The 15563-nt window shown below is 24.7% G+C and overlaps 1 protein-coding gene and 1 long non-coding RNA gene across 3 annotated transcripts in view; one reads left to right on the top strand and one right to left on the bottom strand.

The window, feature by feature from the left end:
* Window positions 1–9727, top strand: part of LOC122498025 — a 114135-nt gene extending 104408 nt beyond the window's left edge. The window contains exon 3 of the long non-coding RNA XR_006301191.1: window positions 9658–9727. This is a non-coding gene — a long non-coding RNA (uncharacterized LOC122498025). The remainder of the gene's footprint in view (window positions 1–9657) is intronic.
* Window positions 1–15563, bottom strand: part of LOC122498021 (cationic amino acid transporter 3) — a 135757-nt gene that overhangs the window by 96892 nt on the left and 23302 nt on the right. The window lies entirely within an intron of this gene.

Raw genomic sequence — 15563 nt, 5'->3', positions numbered from 1 at the left:
ATATTTGTTTTTGACCCCCCCCCCGCCTCACGTATTAAGCGGCACATAATATATGGACGTTCCATATTGAAATAAATCCAACAGTCGCAGTAAAAAAATTTATTTGACTCAATTACTGGATTATACTTGAATATTTCATCAAATAAATATTTACTTGAATCAAATAATTTTTGTATTTAAATCGAATAAATTTTAATTGAATCCTAAAAAATATTAGAAGACAAAAATATTTTTAATACATTTATTTGTGAATATTTTTAATTGTAAAATTACTGCAAAAAAATTCCATTGAAAATTTTTCAAAAAACTAACCTTTACAGAATTTTTAATTAAAATTGTTTAAACATCCTCTATATTATAAACCTTTTTGAAATTCAAATATTATTAAAAATTATAAACGCAACTTTTATAAAATTCAATTATTTTTAATAAAATTTAAGAAAATTTCAATTATTTAAAAAAATTTCAAATTTCTATTATTATGAAAATTCAATTACCTTTAAAAAATATAAAACTGAAATATATGTTTAAAAAACCTAATTTTTCAGAATTTTAAATAAAATTTAAAAAAGATACATTTTCACCCTCACAAAGAGAATTTTTTGCTGAATATGTTTTTGTTTAGATGGACTAAAAATCTGTTTAACAAAAGAAAAACAAAAAACTTTTGCTGTCAGGGCAAAAAAAAATTTTATTATCTATCTAGCGAGGAGAATTCATGGATTCTATTCTTTTCGCATATAATAATAATAATAATTAAATAATAATGATAGCAAAAGAAAAATAATAATAATTTTAATGATAAAAGAAATAATAATTACAGAAGTAATTACAATGTTTATAAATAGATGAACTTTAAAAGGTTTTAATTTGAAATTTTATAAAAATTCAATTTAAAATGAACTACAATATTAGAAATTTTTAAGAACTTAGATTTTTAAAAACTTTTAATAAATTCTTTTGAAATTAGTTAAATTTCTTAATATATATTATATATTTAATTAATTGTTAAAATTAATGGATTTAAAGAAAAATTTTAGTTAAAAACACTAAAAAAAATTGATTTTTGGAGAATGTATTTTATTTATATTATTATTTTATATTACTTATTTATTTATACAGAAATAATTGCAGAAATTCAATTATTTTCAAAAGTAATAAAATTCTTCGCAGAAATTCAAATATGTTCAAAAATTTTTTCAAATTCTCGTCAAAATTTCAATTATCTTTATAAATAATAAATTGCTTCTCTAAAATTCAATTATTTTCAAAAATTTAATAAAATTCTTGGTAAAATTTCAATTATTTTTAAAAATTTCCCTCAATTCAATGATTTTTAATACTTATCTACTATTTTAATAAAATTTTCCAAAATAATTCAATTATTAAAAAAAATTTTTAATAAAATTCTGTGCAAACATTTAATTATTTTCATAAATAATAAAAATTTCACTGGAATTCAATTAGGGTCAGTTGGGGTAAATCCGGACAGGGGGTAAATGCGGACAAGAAGTGTTGGAGCTTAATTTACAAATTAAAAATTAAGTTCGACGTCAATATTTCAAGCTCAGATCACCTACAAGAGATTCTGAGTATTGCCAAGTTTTTATCTTGACAATTGGCAACAGGATAATTAAAGTTGTCGCTTAATGCAAAAAAAGTTGACATCAATTTTCAGACTGGTCCAGTATTTAGGGTAAATCCGGACAGAGCTTCTATTACATTTCAAAAAGTAGAGAGTGTAAGAGGGAGTGAAAGAGAATGAGAGAGAGTAAGAGGGGAGAGAGTGAGTGTTTTCAAATTCGTAATTAGCGACCCCAAAAACCCCCGAGTAACAATTTTCAAGCAAATCCGACCAATTTTTAAAAATGTCCGCCATATTGGATCCGCCATTTTGAATTTTCAAAATCTAACTTCGGATTCTTATTTAGTGACCCCAAAAACATTTTTTTACCAAGTTTAATTAAAATGCATTAAAATTTATTAAATTATTACTTCCTCATAGAGGAAGTATTGTAATACCGAAATTTTTCGAGTTCGATTTTTTGACATATCTTTATGTTATTTGACCTCAGGAGTTCAAAAATGACATTTTAAAAAAATGTCATTCCGTATGTGTGTGTGTGTGTAAACATCACATTTTCATAAATATCTCGAAATCATGAAGAGCTTTTGGGTTGAATTTTTTTTTAAATTGTAGATCTCACCTGCGGACATAAAATGAGAGTACTTTGAGATAGATTAATAAAGATTAACTAAATTTTTTTTGGATTTTTAATTTTGCAAAAAAACGTTTTTTGCCCATAACTTTAAAAAAATGTTAGGACACCTATAAATGTTTTTCCATAATTTTGTAGAGTTTTTTTAGACGCATCTTTTGAGCCCTAATTGAACATTTTTCGTCCACATTGACCGAAGATATTAAACTTTTAAAAATCAAAAATTTTGGAAAATAAGACTTTTTTGAAAATTTTGTTGAAAAATGTAGAAGTAACTTTAAAAATATCGTTACCGACTTGTAGAGCTTCAAAAAACGCTTCGATTGACCTATTTTTGAACCTAATTCGATAATAAATTTCGAAATTATTGGTATTTTAAAAACCAAAAATTGTGGAAAATGACATTTTCTCAACTTTTTTGTTTGAAAATTTTTGTTTAACTATTAAACTATTATAACTATATTGTAGGGTATTTAAAAATAAATTGATTGACCCAAAATTCAATCACTTTTACCATATTTATAAAAAGTTATTCATATATTTCTATTATTTTTATCTCCATGAGGAAGTAAAGTGTTCATGAAATGAGCACCAAAATTATAAAAAAAAATTATACAACTTGGCAGCGGTTTTAAGTTTTTCATTACTACTTTTTGAATGGTTGATTCCTTAACATTTGTGATACTATAACTTTTAACTGATTTAACTTTTATACATCTACTATTATGAATTTTTTTCAAGTTGTTCCATTCCTTAATACACTATAGTATACTTTAGGTAACTTTTTTTAAAAACCTTTCTTAGAAACTTAAGTATTCGGATTTAACCCAAATTTTAGGAAATTTTCTAAATCTTGGGGTAAAGCCGGACAGTTAGTTATATGCGATTAAAGCTTATCTAAATTTTTTTATGCTGCATAAAATTAATCTAGGGAACACAAGGAAAAAATTAATGCAATAGAAAACCGAAAGTATATTGACTTTTATAATAAAAAACTTACGTCATTTGTGAAAAATAGGTATTTTGTCCAGATTTACCCCCAACTGACCCTATTTACAAATTTTTTATAAATTTCTTTGCAAAAATTCTATTATTTTCATAAATAAAAATGTAATTATTTGTTTTTAAATTTATTAATATTCGAATACAATTATGTATCTAAATATTTGTTGATAAAATTTTTAATGAGAATTCAATTTTAAGAAAAATCGAGGAAAGATTCAATTACTCAATAAATTATTTATTTTCGTATTAAAATAATTGAATTCTCGTAGAATTTTCTAATAAAAATTGATTTAAAAATCTTAGATAATAATTTGAATAATAAAAGCATTAAAGCATGAATTTTTAGAAAATAATTATTGAATTTTGAAAAAGTTTCAAAATTAAAACCTTTGAAAATCCACGGAGAAAAATAAGAAAATAAATAATTTATTGAATAACTGAATCTTTTCTCGATCTTTCCTAAATACCCAGGTGGAAAAAATAACATTAGCTAACGTTAACTTTTCCACCTGGGTAATAATTGAATTAAGATGATGAAAGTAATTTTGAAGAAGTTTTACAGAAAAATCGTTGTTTAAATATTGATATGTTTTTGGGCCATGCGCGTGGAGCCGTATCGATAATTTCCGACGGTAGTGTATATTTATAATTATAATAATAATTGAATAGTAATAATAGTAATGGTAGTAGTAATAATAATAAAATAATTAATAATAATAATAATAATTTTGCACTGAAGAAGAGTTATTGCGCTTAATTGGTACACCGTCTTTGCGCTCGCATAGGAAGAGAGAGAATGTAGGTATATATTCACTTATAGAACGTGAAACTACGGTTAACCGCCTGTATGCAACAATTTCTCCTTAATTAATAGATGACGCGTGTTTATGTGTATATACAGTACGAAAACCTAGCACGTCAGTCATATCCCATGAGTGGGAGTGAGACAGACTTATGCGATTTCCATACTTTCCTATGACTGACGGATAGCTTTTCTTACTGTATACACATAAATTTGTACTTATATAGGCATACGTTTGCTGGTAAATGTTATATACTAATTCACTCGAAATGGATCGCACTTGTGGTATTAACATACGTACGTCTACGTATCGTAACAATTTCTGTCTATGAATTGACAATATTAGATTATATTATAATCGTTATATAGAGAGAGAGGAGAATGATTAAAATTCGATAATGATTGAGATTCTATACACGGAGAGACCCACATTTGTAAAAATTACTAAAAATGGTTGCAATGACCGGAAATAAGGGGACTTTTAGCATAATATACTAGGGGAGACTGGGGCGAAAAGTTAAACTGACAAAACCGTTAAAATTCATTATCTTTCGAACGAAAATAGTTAGAGCATTGCAATTTTAATTATAGAAGGGTGTTATCACCCTAAATAAATGTCCGGAGTTGTATGCAATTCTGTTCATTTTTGTGGTGTCTATATTGAAAGTTTTTTTTAACCTACTTTTGAAAATTTTTTCGAAAAAGAAAATATCAACTTTTAAGTATATTTTTTGAATTTATTCTCATCGCGATTTTTTTAGATCCTTATTTGGGTCCCCTGAAGAGATACCTAAAGGTATTTGCTAAATATCTTTAGTCAGATTTTTTATATTTGTTGTTAAAGCCAAAAACGCACCTTGGGGCGAAAAGTTAAATAATGGGTGGGGCGAAAAGTTAAATGTATTTTTACATGTTGTTAAAAATTTTTTTTTATTTTTTGTTTTTTTGGGTTTGTTTGTTTAAAAATGATTTATTTGATATTGGGCAAGTACTCTGTCAAAAAATAAACCGGTTAACGTGAAATAAACCAAAAAAAAATTTATTTTTTTTTTTGAAATTTCAATTTTTTAACTTTACAACTATTCTAAAGCTTTTGTCAAATAAACAAAGATCTTTTATTTACTGAATTACTTGTTTACGTATACTTTAACTTATCTACTACTTATCACTTATCAGAAAATAGTTTTAGTAGGCTAAAAATAGAATTTAACTTTTCGCCCCAGGGTGGGGCGAAAAGTTAAAAAAAACAAAATTTTCAAAAAAGGAAAAAACATGTATTTTTTGCGAAAATATCAGGAACTTTTTTATTGAAAGTTGTAGAGGACAAGTTGCCCTACAATATTGATATACAAATATTTGCATCTAAGCGGCTTATATTGCCAAAAAAAATCATTTATGCAAAATTTAACTTTTCGCCCCAGTCTCCCCTACAGAATTAGATAAATTTACAAAAGAAATAGATAAATTTGCTACATTGAAATAGCAAGTTTTAATATTTTGTGTAAGAGTTGTAAATGTAGCAAAAATTGATTATAGTTTTTTCTAATTTAATTAGACAAAATCTGACAAATGAAAACATTTTCCACTAAAACCTACTATCCACTGTAGTAATTTTTGGTGAGCAAGTGTGGCTAGCGAGTGCAGTCATATGGCGCCTGCATTTCTATTGGTTGCTAACTTCGTCAATCTCCGTAAATGAGCCGATGCCATCCGATCATTGACAGTGACTATGTTTCGCGTATGTAAAATAAATTTGGATATTATCTACAATAATTAAATATAAAGTGAAACGTAGGTCGTTCGTTATCTCGGAAATTGACCATTATAAATTAATAAATTTTGCATTTATTCCTGTCCCAAGAACTATGTCTTATAATAAGTTGTTAAAAGTAAACTGCTTTCTCGTAAGTGCTGTAAATTTTCATCATTCAATATATAAGGAAACAAAGATGTATACTTTCAGTGAAATTCGTTGTCGTGCGTGCAGTTGTGTATTAGTGTATTAATTAACCGCGTCTATACATATAAGTGAAATAAACATGTGTGTGTCTTCAAATATTTATCCAACAAATATATAAGTGTGTGTGTGTGTCTGTGTATGTAAAAATCCTTCCAGTTTACCTCCATTAGTCAAGAATTGACGGGAAACCGGCGACAAAAATCCGTATTTTTTCTTTCACTCTTTCTTTCTGCATTTACAAACGACTATAGTAATTTTACGTACACAATACTTCTGAGTTTACTACAGTTGTTTGGAACTATTGGTCGAAATAGTAAGAAACTTTGCTAATTTGGTGAACATTTGTCGGATTAGTGACTTAGTGTAGAAAATAGTAAAAAATACAAAAAGTCCCCTTATTTCCGGTGGTTGCAATGTGAAAATAGTAAATTCTAGTGTGATTTTATACAAAAATTAGTAATCTCGGTCTCTCCGTGTATATTAATGGGTGCTCTCTCACTCTCTTTGATGATGGATATAAGTATTATCGATATTATATTATGTTTCAAAGACAGAGAGAGAGGGAGGGGTCTTTAAGCGATTCACTATATCTGATATTAAGAGTTAGCTATATAGAGCCTGTTTACACCGCGTCGCATAAATGTATTCCTCCGCGCGCATAAACGTATATTCCTCCAGGAGAATAAACTCGCGTCTGCGCAAAGTGCTTCCCAGCGGTTTCTAACTCTTCACTACACAGCTGGGAAGCACTTTGCGCAGACGCGAGTTTATTCTCCTGGAGGAATATACGTTTATGCGCGCGGAGGAATACATTTATGCGACGCGGTGTAAACAGGCTCATAATATAATCTTGACGCGACTGGGTGACGGCAAATGCAACAGGCAGACTTTTTGCCTCAATTTTTCTTTCAAGGATCACATTGTTAATTATTTTTTTATTTTTAAATAAAAAAAATAATTTTTGTATGGTGTTTTTTTCTTTTCTCCCTGTGAAAATTAAATTTTGAAAAAACCCTTTTAATAAGGCTTTTTCCTTATTATAAGTTTTTTTTCACAATCCTTTAGAAACGAGTAGATATGCAAATTAGGTAAAGTAAGACAGTCTTATGAATTACTTCCTCATAGAGGAAGTATTGTAATACCAAAATTTTTCGAGTTCGATTTTTTGACATATTTTTATGTTATTTGACCTCAGGAGTTCAAAAATTACATTTTTAAAAAATGTCATTCCGTATGTGTGTGTGTGTGTGTGTAAACATCACATTTTCATAAATATCTCGAAATCATGAAGAGCTTTTGGGTTGAATTTTTTTTTAAATTGTAGATCTCACCTGCGGACATAAAATGAGAGTACTTTGAGATAGATTAATAAAGTTTAACTAAATTTTTTTTGGATTTTTAATTTTGCAAAAAAACGTTTTTACCCATAACTTTTAAAAAATGTTAGGACACCTATAAATGTTTTTCCATAATTTTGTAGAGTTTTTTTAGACGCATCTTTTGAGCCCTAATTGAACATTTTTCGTCCATATTAATCGAAGTTATTAAACTTTTTAAAATCAAAAATTTTGGAAAATAAGACTTTTTTGAAAATTTTGTTGAAAAATGTAGAAGTAATCTTAAAATTATCGTTACCGACTTGTAGAGCTTCAAAAAACGCTTCGATTGACCTATTTTTGAACCTAATTCGATAATAAATTTCGAAATTATTGGTATTTTAAAAACTAAAAATTGTGGAAAATTACATTTTCTCAACTTTTTTGTTTGAAAACTTTTGTTTAACTATTAAACTCACTTTTACCATATTTATAAAAAGTTATTCATATATTTCTATTATTTTTATCTCTATGAGGAAGTAAAGTGTTCATGAAATGAGCACCAAAACTATACAAAAAAATATACAACTTGGCAGCGGTTTTTATAATGCCTGCACCCCCTAAATAAGAAGAAAATTTAAAGTTCATCACATCATAGAATATTTTCGATGCGACACATTATACAGTGAATTAAAATATTTTTAATTCACTGGTAAATTCACTCACTGAATGTTAGTAAATATATAAAGTTAAGTAAGTGATTTAGTGAATAGTAAGTAATACTCGAATTATATTAATAATCTGTTTTTAAAATTTGTTTCCAGTATTAAATAATTCATTTAGTTGTTTTTAGTTTCTGGTGTAAATTAATGAAGTTTAATTTTTCACATTAGTTCATATTATTATTGTTTTGTAAATTAATGTTAAAAAATAGTAGAATTGATTGATGCTTACTGGAAAATAAAAATTAAATGAAAGTAGACTTGGAAAAATGGTTATAATTTGGAAATTGTTTATAATTGGATAAAAGATAAAATTGGTTATATTGGATATAAGGTAAGAATGAAAAATAAGTTATATTGGGTAAAATACAAAATTGGAAATTGGTTAAATTTTATAAAAGGTAAAATAGTAAATGTTGCATAAAAGGCTAAATTAGAAAATGGTTTTATTTAATAATATGAAAATTTGAAAATTGGTTTTATTTAATAATATAAAAAATTGAAAATTGGTTTCAGAGGGTAAAAGGCAGAAATGTAAATTAGTTTTATTAGATAAAAGGATGAAAAGTTGCTTATGTTGGATAAATGGTAAAATTGAAAATGCGGGATAAAAGACAAAATTGAAAAATGGTTATGTTGGATAAAAGTAAAATTGGAAATATTAGATGAAGGGAAAAATTTGTATTTATTTTTATTTATATAATTGTACTTTAATACTTAAAAAAATCTAATGCGAAATTTGGTAAAGTTATATTAAACTAGGAGTGAGTGCGCAACGCGCGCTGTTTTGGTTCTATTTTTTCTGATTTGAATTAGTAAATTTTACTAATAAATTCGTAGAAATTTCTACTTATATAATAAAATTTACAAAATCAAATTTAGAGAGTACATTGTTCATTTTTTCTCGTTTGCATTTAAACAAAAATATTTATTTAGCAAATTTTTTTACTTTTTTTTTATTTCACTGCTTTTTATATTCTAAATAAAAAACATGTTTTTGTTAATTAAAAAATACATTTAAAAACTCCACTCTTTATGTATTTTTTTATGAAAATAATTCTCTTTTGAAAACATCATTTTTTACTGAAAAGAAATTTTCTTTTTGTTTGGGAATTGTGTGTTTTTTTATTATAAAGAAAATTGCAGTTCTTTGTGAAATTTTTAATTGTACAATTTTTAATTTTCAATATTGCAGAGAAGCTAATCAATAAATTTGTAGGTTAAATTATTAAAGACAGTAAAAATTTTTCTAGAGTACAAAAAAATACTCTTCTGAAAGGTTTAAAAAGAAAATTTCGTTTTGTTTAGAAATTATTTTTTTAATTTACAATTTTTGCAATATAAATAAAAATTAAAATTTGTAAAATTGGAATTAAAAATAGACAATTAAAAACACTTCTTTAAGTATGATGTTTGAAAAGAGAATTATATTTTGTTTAGAAATTATGGTTTTTTAAAAATATTTTTTAATATAAATAAAAATAAAAATTTGGAAAATATGGGGAATTAAAAATACTTTTTTAAAAATAAGTTTAAATCTTTTTTTAAAGAGAATATAACTTTTTAAATAGTTTTTCTTCAAACGATATTTTGCTTTAAATAATTTTTTAATTTTAAATAATTTCTCTTTCAGACATAAATCACGATCAAGGAAGGCGCACTCGCAAAAAATAGTGGAATTTGATGCTCGCAAGACTGCTAACCAAGTAATTGATCTTTAGTTATTAATTATTATCATTATCATTATTATTATCATCATGATTTAGACGTACTCTCGCTATCTCACTCCCTCGGTATGTAGAAACCATATAGAAGATCGTCTTTTATGGATGAAGTTACTTTATTACATGAAAGAGAAATTTCGCTTGAGGAAGCACTTTGAGGTTGGACAAGATTATTTGATCAGTTTGATCTCGTTTTTGAGTTTAAAACTATACACACAGATAGAATATTTAAAATATACTTTTTTTTAAAAAAAGGAAAAGAAATCACTATTATAGAAACATTTTCTCTCGTTGAAATATATTTAAGATATTTTACATATTTTATACAGGATACTTTCCAAACATGTTTCTCGTGATAAAATATTTGCAATTTTATCGATAATTATAATAAAATCAGAATTATGGAATGAGCAGGCTTCACGCAGTCTGTCCCCTATTTTTCTAAAAGTCCCCTTTTTTTTAATTTTGGCCCCTAAACGTACCCTATTTTCAAAATTTCCCCTAAATTTCCCCTATTTTTTTCTTTTATCTTTTAATGATGAATTCACACAAGAATGAATTTTTTAATATTATGTAATTATTACAAAAGTTTTAATCCAATTATCTTAATAAATAATAAAATTCTTCACAGAAACTCAATAACTTTTAGAAATTTTAATAAAATTCTTTACAAAATTCAATTATTTTCATAAGTTACAATATTCATTCCAAGAATTCAGTTATTTTCAAAAGTAATGAAATTCTTCGAAGAAATTCAATTATTTTTATAAAATTTTCACGAATATCTCGTCAAGAATTCAATTATCTTTACAAATAGCAAAAATTTTTCGCCAAAAATTCAATTATTTTCAAAAATTTATAAAAATCTTTGCAAAAGTTCAATTACTTTCAAAAATTTTTTGCAATTCAATAATTTTCAATATTTACTATTTTCATCAAATTTATCAACAGATTTAATTATAGAAAAAATTTGTTGATACAATTCTACGCAAAAATTCAATTATATTCATAAATAATAAAATTTCATTTACGAATTCAATTATTTTCATCGCAGAATTTCAAATACTTTTAATACAATTTTTAAAAAATTCCTTGAAAAATGCAATTATTATTAAAAATTTTATTAAAACTTGAGGAAAGAATTCAATTTTAAGAAACATTCAATTATTTAAATAAAACAATAAAATTCGTTGCAATAATTCAAATATTTTCATAAATAACATTTAATTAGTCGCAGAAAATCAATTATTTTCAAAAATTTTTAAGTAATTTTGCAGAAGAATTCAATTAGCTCGATAAACAGCAAAATCGCATAAATTCTTTCCATAAAATCAATTATTTTAAGGAATTTTGATAAAATTCTTTTCCAAAATTCAATTATTTTGATAAATATCAAAATTCATCACAAGAATTCAATTCTTTTAAAAAGTAATTAAATACTTTGCAGAAATTAAAATATTTTCAAAATTTTTTTTAAATTTTCGTCTAGAATTAAATTTATTTTTATAAATAGACAGGGAAATTCTTCTCAAGAAGTCAATTATTATTTTTAAAATTCTTCTCATGAATTCAATTGTTTTCAAAAATTATTATTTTAATTCTTCTCAGGAATTCAATTATTTTTAAAAAATTTAATAAAACTCTTCAAAAAGTTTTCAATTATTTTCAAAAACTGTTATAAAATTCTTTAATATAATAAATTTCATTAAAATTTTAATTAAATTCCTTAAAAGAAATTAAATATTTTCAAAAGTTGTTAATACAATTCTTCGTAAATATTAAATTTTAAGAAACATTCAATATTATTTATTTTTGTATTTAAATAATTGATTTCTCATAGAATAAATTTATTATTTTTCGTACTTTTAACTAACAATTCTGTAGAATTAATTTTTTTGAAAATGTTTAATTGAATAATAATTGATGTTATTGATTGAAAGTAGAATTTTAGTTAAAAATTCTAGAAAATGTTAATTGAATTGAAATGATACAAATAATTTTGAAGAAATTACAGTAACAATATTCTTATAATAATAAAATAATGATTTTGTCACTCGGTCATCTTTAATTATTATGAGTTGTTCAGTTTGAAAAGGTTTGAATTTGAAATTTTTGAACATCTTAATTCCAATGAAAAAGAAATGATTAAATATTTATTTTAAATAAAACTATTGATATTTTCGAATAACTTTACTTTTAAAGAAATTTGTAAATAAATTTAGTAGAACATTTTTTTGAGTATCTAATAATTTTTAAAGTGAATCAGAATATTCTTTAGGGTCAGAGAAAAAGTCAAATTTGTGTTTGGAAATCAGGGAAAAATGAAGTTAAATTTTTGTGGCAACCCTGTATAAATAAATAATATTTTTATCTTTATTTAACTAATTTTTATGGTCCCCTAAAAGTCCCCTATTTTTAAATTTTTAGTCCCCTATTTCCCCTAAAATACTTTTTAGGGGCACTGTGAAGCCTGAATGAGAGAATAAAATATGTACAGTACCGTCCAAAATTGTCAGTCCACCCATTTTTAAAGGAATGAAAAAAATTTGTTAACATAAAATTCATGAAAACTAAATTTTTTTTTTGTTTATATTTTAAAAGACGATCAAATTTTGAAGAGAATAAGACCTTACAGAAGTCATTTGGCCAAAATTTGTAGAAGATATTCTTAAAAATCGTCATTTTCAATGTTTCACAAAAATTTGAATAACTTCTAAAATAATGAACGCTTTTTAATAATCTTAGGCTTATTTTAAAGGTCATTTTCTACGGAATAAGAATTACTTATAGGCATTAACCTGTAATTTTTTACTTGGAATAAGCATGCCGTCAAAGTTGGACAAAAAAATTCAAAAAATTTGAAACAATATTATTAAAAGAAAAATAATTTTTGAAATTCAAACATATTTTTTTATTAAATTTTCTTGAAGAATCTACACCATATCATGTTTTATATATGTTCTAGAATAGTTTTTAGTACAAAAAATTTATTTCAAATTTTTCTAATTTTTTTGTCTAACTTTGACGTCATGCTTATTCCAAGAAAAAAATTACAGGTTAATGCCTATAAGTAATTCTTATTCTGTAGAAAATGACCTTTAAAATAAGCCTAAGATTATTAAAAAGCGTTCATTATTTTAGAAGTTATTCAAATTTTTGTAAAACATTGAAAATGACGATTTTTTAAGAATATCTTGAAAAAATATTTGCCAAATGACTTCTGTGAGGTCTTATTCTTTTCAAAATTTTATCGTCTTTCAAAATATAAACCAAAAAAAATTTGAGTTTTCATAAATTTTATGTTAAAAAATTTTTTTCATTTCTTCAAAAATGGGTGGACTGACAATTTTGGCCGGTACTGTAATTGACGGGGAATATTTTTAATCCGAAAATTAGAATTTTTAATTTAAAAAGCAAACCTTTTATTTATTTATCTATTTATTTCCATATTGAAATACACGAGCAAAGCCAATTCAAAAAATGTTTTTAATTTAAAAATTCGAAATTTTAATTAAAAACTTCATTATTGAAACAGAAAATTAACAATTAAATAAAAAGACTCTTTAGACCGTGTAAATTGTTAATTAAATAAATTTAAAAATAAAAATTTGTTTATCGACATAAATGTATATTTCTAGAAACTTTTAATGTCAATACTTTGTTAATATTTACGAAAATTTTTTCATTTTATAAATTACTTTTTTATATTTTTATAAAATTTATTTCATAAATTCGTAACTGAAATTATTTTAATTAAAATTTGCAGTTCTCGGTGTTATTTTCGCGATAGGGAGATAAATTAAAACCGCTTTTATGATAAAAGAAAAAAAAATCAAACAAAATTACTGTCACGCAGCTATCACGCAGAGGATCGAAATTAAAGTTTTTTGATTATTTATATTTCCTGTATTTTTTCTTCTTCTATTTTAGCTTTTGTTCAACTCGTTGACAAAGCGAGCTCACAAAAATTACTGTTCCTGATGTCATATATACCGTAATACGTATACAGTGTTTTTGGTAAAACGAAAAAACATAGTTGACACAGTTGCAAAAAAAAGACTCTTGCAAAATCCGTATTTAAAAAGAAAATAAAGATAATACAAATTGATTAATCGAGGATTTTTGCTTTGCAAATTATTGAATTCGCTGTATGTTTAAATAACAAATTGGAGAAATTTATTACGGTATTAATATTATATTTCGTTTAATATATATTCCATATTTTTATTTAAATACGTTGAAAGCTGAAGGGGATGAACGTTTAATAAATATTATTATTAATTGTTTAATAATTATTTATGTTTATATTAATATTTTTTTTAATTTAATAATAAATTTTATCAACAAACGTATGACACATCAATGGGTTCATCTATATCTGGTCTTTTTGCTGATATGGTTATGGATGACCTTGAGGTTGACTGCATTAACAAATTGTCATTTAAACCTTTATTTTTCTATAGGTATGTAGACGATATAATCACTTGCATCCCAAAAGATAAAATTTCTGAGACATTGGACTCTTTCAACAACTATGATGAAAGATTGCAATTTACTCATGAGATTGAAAATAACAACTCAATTAATTTTTTGGACGTTCCTACAATTAAACAAAATAATAAGCTTATAACTAATTGGTATCGAAAACCTTCATTTTCTGAAAGAACCATTAATTTTGACTCTAGACATCCTTTCTCTCAAAAAATTGCTATTGTTTATAACTTAATTGACAGAGCATTAAAATTATCTAATAAAAAATTCCACTCGGAAAACATTCAGTATGTAAAAAAAGTTATTTTAAGAAATAACTACCCTATTGATTTTATTAATAAGTACATTTTAAAACGTATTCATTCTATAGAATCTAATGCTAAAAAATAACGTTAATTCATTTTTATATAGTAGACAACCTAAAGTTTTTTTTACCATAGTTCAAGACTTATATGAGAGAACGTCCGAAACGCTTAGAAAATATAATATTTTATCTGTTCCCACTAATAACCATGATTTTAGTCACAATTTATTAAAAAAAGGCAAGGATAAAAATATAAAATCCGAAACAACTAATGTTGTTTATAAAATTCAATGTAAAAATTGTACCGCATCGTATGTTGGTGAAACTAAAAGAATGGCAGGGGTACGAATTAATGAACACAAAAATTCAAAAGTCGGTGTCACTGCAACTCATAGAAGTTCACTTAATCATAATTTTGACTGGGAAAGATTTCATATACTTGACAAAGAAACTAATGAGAGCAAACGCCTAATTTCTGAAATGATTCATATTAATTTGCAAAAGAATTCGATAAATAAAAAGGATGACACTCAAAATCTTAGTAATTGTTATATACATTTTCTTAACGATAGGAAATATTTGTGATTTCCACTGTTTAATTGTACTGTGACGTTTCCTATTTATGTTCACTTATTGTAATTAGTTTAATGACCTTTCGATTATTTATTATTGACGGACTGTGTAATAGTTTTATATTTGATTAGTGTCAAGTAGCAATTTGCGTTGATCAGAACGTTTGATAATCTACAAGTTTTCAAATGTTTAATATTATTTATTCTTTTTAACAAAATTTTTACTGGTAAAAGAAATTTTAATAATTTTGTCATTTATGTATTTTTTTATTTATACCTATTGTTTATTTTAAAAAACATTTTCGTTTTGTTTATGTAATTTCTTTTAATAATTGTTTATAATAAAATTTTAGTTTCTGATGAGGACGGCTGTGCCGTTGAAACGTAAAATATAAAATTTGTTATATTTTTTTTCAACTTGACTCGGAGTGATCGATAATTTCAACTT

Source organism: Leptopilina heterotoma, unplaced genomic scaffold, assembly GCF_015476425.1.
Source record: "Leptopilina heterotoma isolate Lh14 unplaced genomic scaffold, ASM1547642v1 Lhet_14, whole genome shotgun sequence".
Classification (NCBI taxonomy): domain Eukaryota; kingdom Metazoa; phylum Arthropoda; class Insecta; order Hymenoptera; family Figitidae; genus Leptopilina; species Leptopilina heterotoma.
The sequence above is the reverse complement of the archived record's forward strand: the minus strand, read 5'-3'. Positions and strand labels throughout refer to the sequence as shown.